This window comes from Pyxicephalus adspersus, chromosome 1, assembly GCF_032062135.1.
Source record: "Pyxicephalus adspersus chromosome 1, UCB_Pads_2.0, whole genome shotgun sequence".
In the NCBI taxonomy this organism is placed as follows: domain Eukaryota; kingdom Metazoa; phylum Chordata; class Amphibia; order Anura; family Pyxicephalidae; genus Pyxicephalus; species Pyxicephalus adspersus.
Window position 1 is genome coordinate 41,265,700 of NC_092858.1, and position 11,306 is coordinate 41,277,005.

Genomic DNA, 11,306 nt, shown 5'->3' on the forward strand with positions numbered 1-11,306 from the left:
GAACTGATGCGAGTGATGGATTCTGGGGTGTGTCTTTTTATGACAGTAGCACCTGTATATTATACATGGCTGCCAGATATGTGCAAACAACAGTAAGCAAAACACACCTAGCTTTGTGTATAAGTGTGATATTCTGCCTAAACAAACAGTTCTGAAATGTTTAGTCTCAGAAGACATAAACTTAATTATAAATGCAGACCTGCAATGTAGTATAAAATATTATGTGTTTTAGATATAGTATAATATATTATATTACTGCACATGACTACATAGGTGTCCTCTGACTACAAGTGATGGACTTTAATTTCTCTACAATCTGTCCTGAGTGGTAGAGAAGTCATTTCCAAGCAAACTCTCACACAGAGGAAATTTGTGCAATGTTTAGGGCTGGGCCTAAGCAAAAAAAAGAGAAAATTTCAGGCTGCCTGCCAGCTTTCTGTTCTCAAATCAGGAAGTGAAATCAAGAAAAAAAATTACGCAGCAGACAGTAGAAAGATTTTAAAGCACTGAGGAAATGCAAGAAGCAGTGTGTATTATTATTATTTGTTGTTCTTCATACAGGTCTGACAATTGATCTGTTATTGGATATTGGCTAATTGGCAGATGAACTTCGCAGCTTTTATTTCTACAATCAACAAGTAAGCTGCTAGAAACTGAAAGAGGAAAAGTGTCTGTGTGGGGGAGGTAAGAGTAACCTACATCATTTCCAATTATCTTCTTTTATATCTATACATTTATATTTACACATATATATAAATATTTCTATCACTTTTTTGTGTGAATGTCACATTTTAAGACGAATGTGATGGCGTAACCTGCGTTCAATCTTCCTGGAACAGGCTGGCTGTAGAGTGGAGCTGTCCTTCCTTCTGTTGACGTGATGTGGAAAGTACAATGTCTGTATTTACAGATGTCATTTATTAATGGCTTCTCAGACCACCTACTTTATAAACAAAGCTGAATAATAAAGCATAAACATACCAAGAAGTCATTTATACATTTTAACACAAAGTATATAGATAAGGGACACACCCCTACTAATAATAACAACTAATATTAACAATAGGCCAATGAGTGGATAAACCTTTTTTGTTTTGGATATAATCATTTAGGGGGTTGGGTGAAAGTTTTGATGAAGTTGTGTTTTTATATAAACACAAAATAAAAATTTCCTAGATGGCAAGCTCTTCAGGGCAGGGACTTCTTCTGTGTCACTGGCTGTATCTGTAATTTTCAACCCCTATTTAATGTACAGCGCTGTGTAATATGTTATAATAATAATAATAATAATAAATATTATTATAATGTATACATCACACAAAAAAAAAGACAACTGAGTAGTGGGCAAGCGGGTGTTTGCTGTTGTCAAGTTAGTGATTTCTAAAATGTTATGGGATTTTGAACATTTGCAGGTGTTTTCAGAGTGGTTGTGTGCATTTGCATGATATAAGTGTTAAGCGGCTGTGTTCTTGTGGGAATGTCCTATGTATATATTGAAGCCTGGATGTAGTAGTGCAGCCTGACTGTGGTTAACAGACAACAAGCAGGTGGAGCTCTGTGTAAAAAAAATTATGGAAAATTCCCAGCACAGAGCTATCAAGGGTTTTGTGCCAAACATTTATTGCAATACAACTTCTAAAACATCCGTGCCTAATCTGCTAGTAGTCTTTTACTATTTGTCACTATTTACACAATAGGTGGTGAAACATTTGGGTAACAAAAGACCACACAGGTCTCATTTTATTTTAGGGCAGTAAAGTAGCTTTGAGAAAAGTTTTAATGCACATTTATCTTTTATGTTTTTAATTTGTATATTTAAAAATACACTTTATATAGAATAATTGGAACCAGAAGTCTCTTGCAAGAAAATACATAGTATACCCAGTTCTCTAAAACAACGGTTGCCAACCGGTGGTCCGCGAGAAGATTTTGGTGGCTCTGGTTGGTGCACCCCCGAGCGTAGTCAAGAGAAGAACTCCGCCGGGGGGACGAACTGGCCAGAGACGCGGACCACGTGCCCCCCAGCAGTTCCCAATGCAGGCTCAGGTCTGCGATGGCAGAGTGGGCAGGGTTATGGCGTTATGATGTTATTATGAGGAGGTTCCTCCCTTTGATTGACAACCGGCTCCCTGCACATGTGCAGTCAAGAGCCCGTAATTTTAGTGGTCCACGAGACCAAAAAAGGTTGGCTACCGCTCGGTCTTCTACCTTCCCCACTTTTCCAGCGCTACATTCTCAACATTGGAGTGGAGAATACCTGTGCAGGACACTTTTGTGACATCTTCCAACCCCTCTGTTCCTGCAGTCAAAGGAAAGAACCACAGTGAATCAGAAAGGGACACAGGTACTCTGCTGAAAGTCCTTAGATGACTGATGGAGGCTGCAGGACTAGAACAAGGGAGGGAATGCGGTATGGGCTGTTGGAGAAGTAAAGTTTCCTACCCCTTCTCTTGTATAAACTTTCAGCACTATATTTAAAAATTATTAATTTTACTGTTGCATACAATACCAGAAGCCATAACAACTGATCTGTGAATGTGTAACATGTCTAAAATCATTTATTAATATTAAACAGGATTTATATAGCGCCAACATATTACGCAGCACTGTACATTAAATAGTGGTTGCAAATGATAGGAGAATACAGACAATGACACAGGAGGAGGAGAGGACCCTCCCCCGAAGAGCTTACAATCTAGGCGGTAGGGGGCGTCTCATACAATAGGAGGGGAGATATGTAGTGGTGGGAAGTAGTGAGGATTTACGAGATGGGAGAAGACAGGTAGGCAACTTTGAAGAAATGGGCTTTGAGGGCTCTTTTAAATGAGCAGAAAGTAGGAGCAAGCTGATTAGGACGAGGAAAACCATTCCAGAGAGTCTGGGCGGCTCTAGAACAGTATACAGTAAAGTAATACAGAGAAACAATTTTAATAAAATACTGCTTATGTGTAGCAAACAAACGAACACTAGTTCGGGGGGGAGGACAGGTATTTATCCAACGCCACACAGAGAGTGAGAGACCTGACATAGTTGGCTATCATTATGTGAGGAGACCTCCACACACATATAAAACACAATAGTGAATTTGTCAAGAAAAAATAATTTAGATGGGAGGGGGCCAGGATTGATCCATTTATGAAAGACTTCTTTTTGGGCCCAGAAAAATTCTTTATTTTATTTCAGCTTTATTTTTGTAATAACCTGAAGCAGTTGCTTTCATGTATGCTATCAACAATCCACTTGTTCCCTTTTTTAAGTTCCACAATTTTTGCCTTAAAAACAGAATGGTAATAGAATTGACGTACATGTGATGTGGTGTCTCGCTATTTATTGTAAAATGAGCATGTGCCAAAACTACATTTACCAACAGATTGGGAACAAGTAGGTACATTTGTTTTGTTCCTTCTATGATAAAGAAATCTCTTTTTCTTAACTTTAATAACTAGGTTTAGTTCAGCTTTAAGTGACACCATTAGAGATAGTAGTCCCCTTTGCTCCTCCTTCAGCAGATACATGAAAGTTTAGGCAGGGAGGAATGGGATGGAGGAGGTACCAACACAGGGGGTAATTAGACATTCCCAAAAGAGAGAAAGGCTAAAGAAAAAAGGGGGCTATGCTAGAGAATTTCTTCATTTTTTTCTAGTAAATACAATGTAACAATGCATATAAATAGTACATTTATGGAAAGGAAAACACTGCCTGTAAGCATTAAAATGCTGCATTTTACTGTGCTTTTACATGCATTCTGTGTCCAAGTTTAAGCAGTAGTCTCCCTGCACAGACCCCACATCGTCCTAGACCATGCCTTTAGCTCTGCAATCTACAAAATTCATGCTTCTTGCAATTTGGAGAGCTCTAGCTTCCTGAGGATGTGTTGGGCCTCTGTCGGGAGACCATTGGTTAAAAACAAAGCAAGGCTCCTGCAGGTTGAGGCTATTTTGTAGAAAATATAAACTAATAAACTTCACCCACCTTTCGTTTTGATGCACCTGGAATAGTTTTATTTAATTTTACCTGAAATTTCACTTTGTTTTAAGGACACATGTTAATGGTATTTTTTTCTGATCCATGACACAAGTGTCAGACTACAGGGACCATCTAATATTAAAATCATAACGATGTTAAACAAGCATAAATAATGTATCTATAGCAAGCATTTAGCATTTAAATGCTATTCTTGAATTATCTTAAAAATCAGGAAGGCGAATATGGTGCCAGTGCCACTGTCCCCCGATGGTACTGATTCCCTCACAAGACCTGGCGGTGTTGGAACTTAGTGGTGAGAAGCGCAGAGGTGGCACCTGAAGTTCATTGAGGAGTATCTTGATTGTTGGGTAGGATTGCTGCTCCGAGGACTGGTGCACCTAGCACATCGTGCAAGACCTTTGTGGCCTTACCTTGTATCTTGCACAGATGTACAGGCTCCTACAACTTCTGCTTGCATTGTCATAATAATCATTTTTTTAGCTTGTTCAGAGGGAAACGAAGAAATCAGGGATGATAAAAAATATTATTAAACTTCAGCTTTTAGTCAGGTGCTTCTCATTTCAGTGGAGAAAAGAAAATAAACACCATCCACATCTGCTTGCTGAATTAGGAAGAAAAGCAATGTGACTAATTGTAGTTCAAGCATGGACATGTGATTCACTGGTTTAGAAATATCACTGCTTAAAAAAAGAAAAATAGATGCCGGTGAGACCCCCATGTACAAGATAGGGAGTAAGGATGTGAAAGACTGTAAAGCCATTGTAGGTTTTTTTTATTACATTGAGTATTTACAAAAAAAAACATGCATAACTTTTATTAAGATTAGTAGAACTCCATCACCAGTGACTGCCAGCCCCCCAATCTAATAGCAGGCCCCCGCTCAGCCTCAGGAGGCTAGGTGCACCATGCCAGCACACAGTAGCCCCAGATCTTCTGTGTCCAAGGGATGGCATCTGGGGAAGGACAGAGGACCAGGAGCCCACAGATAATGCAGTACAAAGTATTCCAGCAATACAGAATACAGAGCCAGAGATCATACACAGGTCTTCAGATCACCGGGCAAGTTGGGGGTCACAAGTACAAACAAGCACATCAGAAACAGGCAGGGTCGGCGACAGTAAATCTATCGAATAACACACCAGCAACAGGACAGCCTACATAAACATTACAACAGGCAATAGGTGACTGGGAGCAAAGAGACTATACAGTCTTAGCAGCCAATGGCAGCGCAAGATTCAGACCAGGGACAACTCTGCTCATTGGCTGCAGCCAAATCCCTTTCAGCTGCACACAGTGAGAGCAGAGGATGCCCAGAGACCAATCACGGCTAAACAGAAACTTAGGATGCTGCAGATCACAGAACTGACAGCTTTTGCTTGATCTCCCTTGCTACATAAAGCAATGCCATTGGAGGGCAACTGGGCAGTGGCTTACTACATAAGATTGCCGGCTACATAATCGTCTTCTAACAGCCAGGTTTAGAGATTTTTTCCCTCCATTTCACCTTTAAAGAATAAGGGATATAATGATCCAGATATCAGCATGTCTGTGGCTCCTTATTTGAGATCCAGGCTTGAAGTGTCTTGGATGGATTGGGTGGGTGAAACACTCCCTCCCTCTAGTAGGCCAGGAATATGAAGTGGCTATGGTGCACCTGGCTTAGCGTAATAAAAGGAATTGGATTCCACTAAAAAGAGAAATTGAGGTTGAATCTGAGATTTGTAGTCTTAGAGATAGCTCTTGCAGAAAGTATGCAATGCAACTCAACAGATACTGGAATGCTATACGAAGCCTGTATGAGGCTTGATATGCTGGAAAGCCTACGTAAGGCCTGTATTCTGGAATGCTGTCTGGAGAAAGGTCTCCAGATCAAATAAGCTGGCCAAGTAGGTCTGGTGTTTTTCCTTTCACATGGATGGATGTGATTATTTTAATAAGGTTGACACAGAGCTAAGAGGACATCTATGGGTACCAGATGAAGCCTATGCCACAGTTGATAGGAGCAATGGGCAAGAGTTAAAAAAAAACTATTGTATCCTAATGCCAGAAATTTAATATAGATGGATTGTTAGTTTGAAATTCCGCATAGAGCTGTAGAGTTTTATTTTTTGTGGAAAATGGCTTTTATTCCTATATTTGAGCACCAACTGCTTGAATTGATGTACTCTGTCTGCATCCCATTCCCGTTTAAGCTAATCTAAAATCTAAAATCTTCTAAAAGATGAAAAAAACCAAAACATTTTCTCCATGCTTGTTGCAATAGTTTTGTATCCAAAAACAACAAAAACATTAGTAATACTTGTGTATATATAGAATTGGTCCTTTTGGTAAAATGTTTTCCTGTCCATTTTCCTATTATGACAGCCATGTGGGATCTGTTTAAGGCAAAGGTTGGGCATTGAAGGAACTCAGTTCTCAGTATAGGGAGTTATTTTGCAGTAAATACCAAGAAGAAAAAACTTAGGAAGCAACTTTACCCTTATTTAAAGTAAACTTTTGTTTAGGCATCTGTCTTCTTTCTAAATATTTAAAAAAGGTGGTCTCACATTTGATTCAGGAAATTGTACATTTTGAAGCTGTGTGCATATTGGGTAAAATTTTGATCAATCATCGGTGAAAATATTACACAGTAAATACACCTTAAAACATAGTTCTACAGATATTTATACCACTGGCTGTGTCCTCAATGAAAAGATTTTCACCCTTAATAACAATGAACACAGCTTTTTGTCGCTGTTGCTGCATGTGTCCTTGTCACAGTTAATTAAGAGAAGTCTTCTCTTCAACTTTTCCTTACTGTGTGTAAAACAAGAAACAAAATATGTGCTTGGAGTTCACCTAATCTTAATAAAAGTAAAGCACTTTGTTGGCAAGGTAAACAGCAACTGTGAGCCGTTAAATTGAGGACGGAGCAGCTGCTGCCTAAGATGTACAATAACATTAGGCTCCTAGTCATTGGTTGCTATTGTAAAAACCAGGCTGTGTACCATTGTTAGGACACACACCGGGCAGCATGCCCATTAGCTGGTGGTTGTTGTGGCACTTCCACTGAGTACTGAGAATAAGCTAATTAAGTTTACTTAAACAACCGGTTTATTCAGTTCTATTAGGAGTGAACCTAGTGTCTGTTCTAAAAACTAACACTACATATAATAATAAAGATTCACCTATTACTTTATAACTTTCCAAAAAACAACTAATAAACTCTGCAGTTTAATATTGTGAGTTTCTTATATAGAGGGTGGGGGAATTTTTGCACCCCATAAATGTTATAAATTATCTGGCCTGGACAATTTTTACAGCAAGTGTTTTTTTAAGAACATTAAGGATGTGGTTTCTCCTTATTTATGTTGAGGTTTTACATGTTATGGAAACTGGTACTTTTCCCAAAGAAATGTTACCAACACTTATCTACAGCAGGGACCATCCTAATAATTCTAATTTTATCTAATTAAAGAAAACCAATGCTAAGATTTAATGTGTATCTAAAGGTAAACTCTTGCCCTTAGAGTAGGAAAGAATAAGAACCCTGGCTGTTTTTTTTTTTTTTTGCATAATTTGTCCCTGTTTATCCTTGTCACCAGGAAAAAAGTAGTAGTTTTGAAACTTGTCTTTTAAACCTAATTTCACGGCATCAAAATGCATGCCAAAACTCATGTTAAATCGGAGCTAAAGTTAAAATAAGGAAAAATGACAAGCATATTTTATTGCAAAAGGAACATTGCCTGACCCTTCTGCAATAAAAAAAACCTGTCTACTTTCAATTTCATAACTTTTTATTTCTTCTTTAAAATCACAGTCTTTACTGCTTGGCTGGTTTAACATGTGCTACATTTTTGTGGGTTTGGAATGGGGAAATTTACCAGGCCCTATCGTGACTTCCTGTGTACTCTTTAGTAAGTGCTCCAAACATTGTGTGCTGGTACCAATAGATTCTTGCAATTCTTGTCTTTAGGGAATTATGTGAATGAGAAGTACTTCCACCAGGACACACAAAAAATTAGTTGGTTATTGACATTCTGTCTCTATCCAAGACTAAAAACAAATTGACATACAGATAGATATGAGATGAGCCATCTGTAATATGGGGTTTAGGCTAACATACCTCTTAACTCATTTACTAAAGAACACTTACACCCCTTTACTCTACTTTATGTAATTATTATATCTCCAAAACATGCAAACAGGTAACTGTCTTCGCCTAAAACTTGCCATGGACTATATTATTGCTAAATGACTTTGGTAGTGACATTGAGATTGTGAGGTCCTTTTAGGGACAGTTAGTGATATGACTATGAACTTTGCAAGCTGCTGCATAATCTGTTGAGGCTGCATAAAATACAAGTTAATAAATAATATCCATCGTTATTTTTAAAACATAGTTTGGTTAACTACAGAGGCTAGTATAATATAGAAAATGTATTAAACAGAAAAAAGAAATAAGGGAATACAAACTGGTGGGATTACCTTTCTAGATAGTAAACCTGTCACCTCATTAGAAAAATCCAAATTGGGTGTTGGGAATGTATTATGGACATGCTCTCCTGTTATTCAGTGGAAGTGCTTAGTGCTTAGTGTAGACACCATGGTGAAAAAAGTGTCTAGGATAATACAAATAATCTGTCACTATCCACCCTCTGCACCTTCAAGCAGAGAGGGGATATTGGCACAGCTGTCATGTGAACAAGTATACTATTGTACACATGGGTTTATAATATAATTTTGTAGGCAGTACAGGTATATTTTATTACTTTTTTACCTCTATTATTTTATTACTTTTTTGTTACCATATAGTGTAATACTGGTTAAAAGTAAACAACATTTTTGTAGATGATAATTTGTATTATTTTATTTACGTTGACTAGCTACCCAAATTATCCCACTTCTATTAGATACCTAATATGGGTAAAATAATTTTTGTTGTTATACGCTAGTCAGTAGTAAATTATTTTTCTATAAACTTCCTGGAAAGCACAGCTGGAAATCACGTTTTGGAAAATCTAACTGTTCTCTAAAGGAAAGAAGCTCTCACTGGGAATATTAAGATTTATAAAAAAAAGTAATGCATTCATAATCAGCTAAATAATTCAGATGGCATGCCATGCAACAAAGAATGGCAAATAAACATAGATACAAAACTTGCAGTATAGTATTGCAATTACAAACAATCGGAGTTTAAATACTATTCAAGAACTTTAGTGTAAACTTTAGTATAAACCTTAAATTAAAGCATAAAAAAACTCAAAACAAAAAAATCACACTTCAGTCTATCCATATGGAGTGCCAGGTGCCGACATCTTCTCCTCTCTTCATTCGCATTCTTGTTTCTAGGTCATGCGATCTGGAACTGCGCAAGCGCAAAATCGGGTGACGTAGATCGGGAAAAAACTTGCCGTTGTGGCAATTTTTTTTTCCATTGATGAAAGGGCTCCTTCTGCGCATGTCTGGGATGCATGACATAGGTATCCCAGGAGGCTCTGAGCTCCCATTTATTCTTGATCGTCTAGGCGATAAAGAATTAAGTGGGTTTGGTGCCACACCCTTTTTTTTTTTTTTTTTTAATGGGTGTTGCACTTGAAAAAAACACAGTTGTCTGCCCTTTTATATAAAGTAAAAATTCTGAGTTTGGGTACGCTTTAACAATAAACAGCATAAACCATAAATTAACATAATTCACATTATTAAACATTATTTTAACAATAACCATTAAAACCCTACTGGTTGCTGGTCCTCGAAGGCACCCCAATTACACAGTGGGTCTACTTCACCAGAATACACATATATAAACTGCTGCCAAACCTCACAGCTCGGGAATGACATAACCCCTCTTTTACCACAGACCACTGCCATATGTTATCCAAAAACCCCAATTCCACAAACCATGGAGGCTTCACACCAAAGATGGGTTCCCAATCCACCGTAACCGCATCAAATGATCACTAAAACTCAAAGACCTCAACCGCTTACCCCTTCAAACATCATCCTAACAAAAACTTAAACATAACCCAAAACAATCCCAAAAAAAGAAGGGTGGGTGGGCAGGAAACTTTCCTCTTACCCTCTCTAAGCTAATGGCCTGCCACTTCCTATCCTGACCTTTTACCATCCTAACTCCTTCTTCACCTCCACCCCTTAACCCCAGCCCTTTCTAACTTCTGAAACTAAATAATTAACCCTATCCTAGCCTGCTCCCTGTCTGCCCACTCATGCTGGCCTTCCTCTATGCTCCTTTTCTCATTCGCTTACTTTAAATAAATATTACATATTGTGGGAAAACACTTTAATCATGCACATTGTGCGATTTCTACAAAAAGAATGAGCTCCTTTAATAGGAAATGGCCTTAAATTTTATACACTACATTTAAAGCTAACTTTCTATACATGTCATAACTATACTATTTACTTCTGTTATTGTGGTTTCAAAAAACTTTCATAGAAAAGCAAGGTTCTACCATTGCTGCCTGAAATATACATATGTCTTGTCTATTTAATGTGTGTGTGTGTATATATACATAAATAAATAAATAAAACTTTGTAAAACTTTCAAAGTTTTTCTGTTTTCTGTATACTTGTTAACATTGAAGTAATTTTCATAATATAATCTCAAAATATTCTGCATGTTCTTAAAGCAGTGCTGGTTTCTTGTTTCTATTCCTAAAATGACTCTCCCCAGTTTTGTGTGTTATTTAAAGCTTTGCATAGGTGATCATTTGACAAACTGTGCTCTTGCAGATCAAAAATGGCTATGAGCCAATGTTATTTCCCCTATTATATGTATGTTACCGAATATGCTGCTGGGTTTTAAATGAGCTTGCCTTTTTGCGATGCTCATCCTACTGTTTGAGTATCCACTTAATGTGAGCCACTACAGGGCGACTTTATAATAAAATCTACCTAAGATTAAGGGTTGCTTAGGAAAGTGCTACATTCACATTTAAATACTGAGTAGATGGTATAATTAGACAGTGAATGCAATTGCAATTAAGCAGTGAGGATAAAAATATTTAAGATTATACTTGTATTGTTTTAGGCTTTTTCATTTATTTGGATCATGTAAAGAAAAGTGCATTTGACCTAACTTGTATGAAGTTCAGGCTTATTAAAAAGGGTGAGTGTGTGCCCAAAAGGGATTTATCACAAAGCATTGTAGTATGAGTATGACTGGATGTTTAGAGAGTATATTATTACTTATGGATGTTTAACCACCTAAGCGTTACACTGGGGTCTAGATTTCTGTACCAAAAGTGATCCACTGTTTTTCATGAATTTTTTTTTTAAATTGTAGACTTGTAACTTACAGAAATATGTCCGAACAGGGG

At 37.5% G+C, this 11,306-nt stretch overlaps 1 protein-coding gene across 1 annotated transcript in view; it reads left to right on the forward strand.

The window, feature by feature from the left end:
- The first annotated feature begins 430 nt into the window (after positions 1-430).
- STAT6 (signal transducer and activator of transcription 6) overlaps positions 431-11,306 on the forward strand; it is a 97,111-nt gene continuing 86,235 nt past the window's right edge. The window contains exon 1 of the mRNA XM_072398466.1: positions 431-684. The gene's annotated coding sequence lies outside the window, so the exon portion shown is untranslated. The remainder of the gene's footprint in view (positions 685-11,306) is intronic.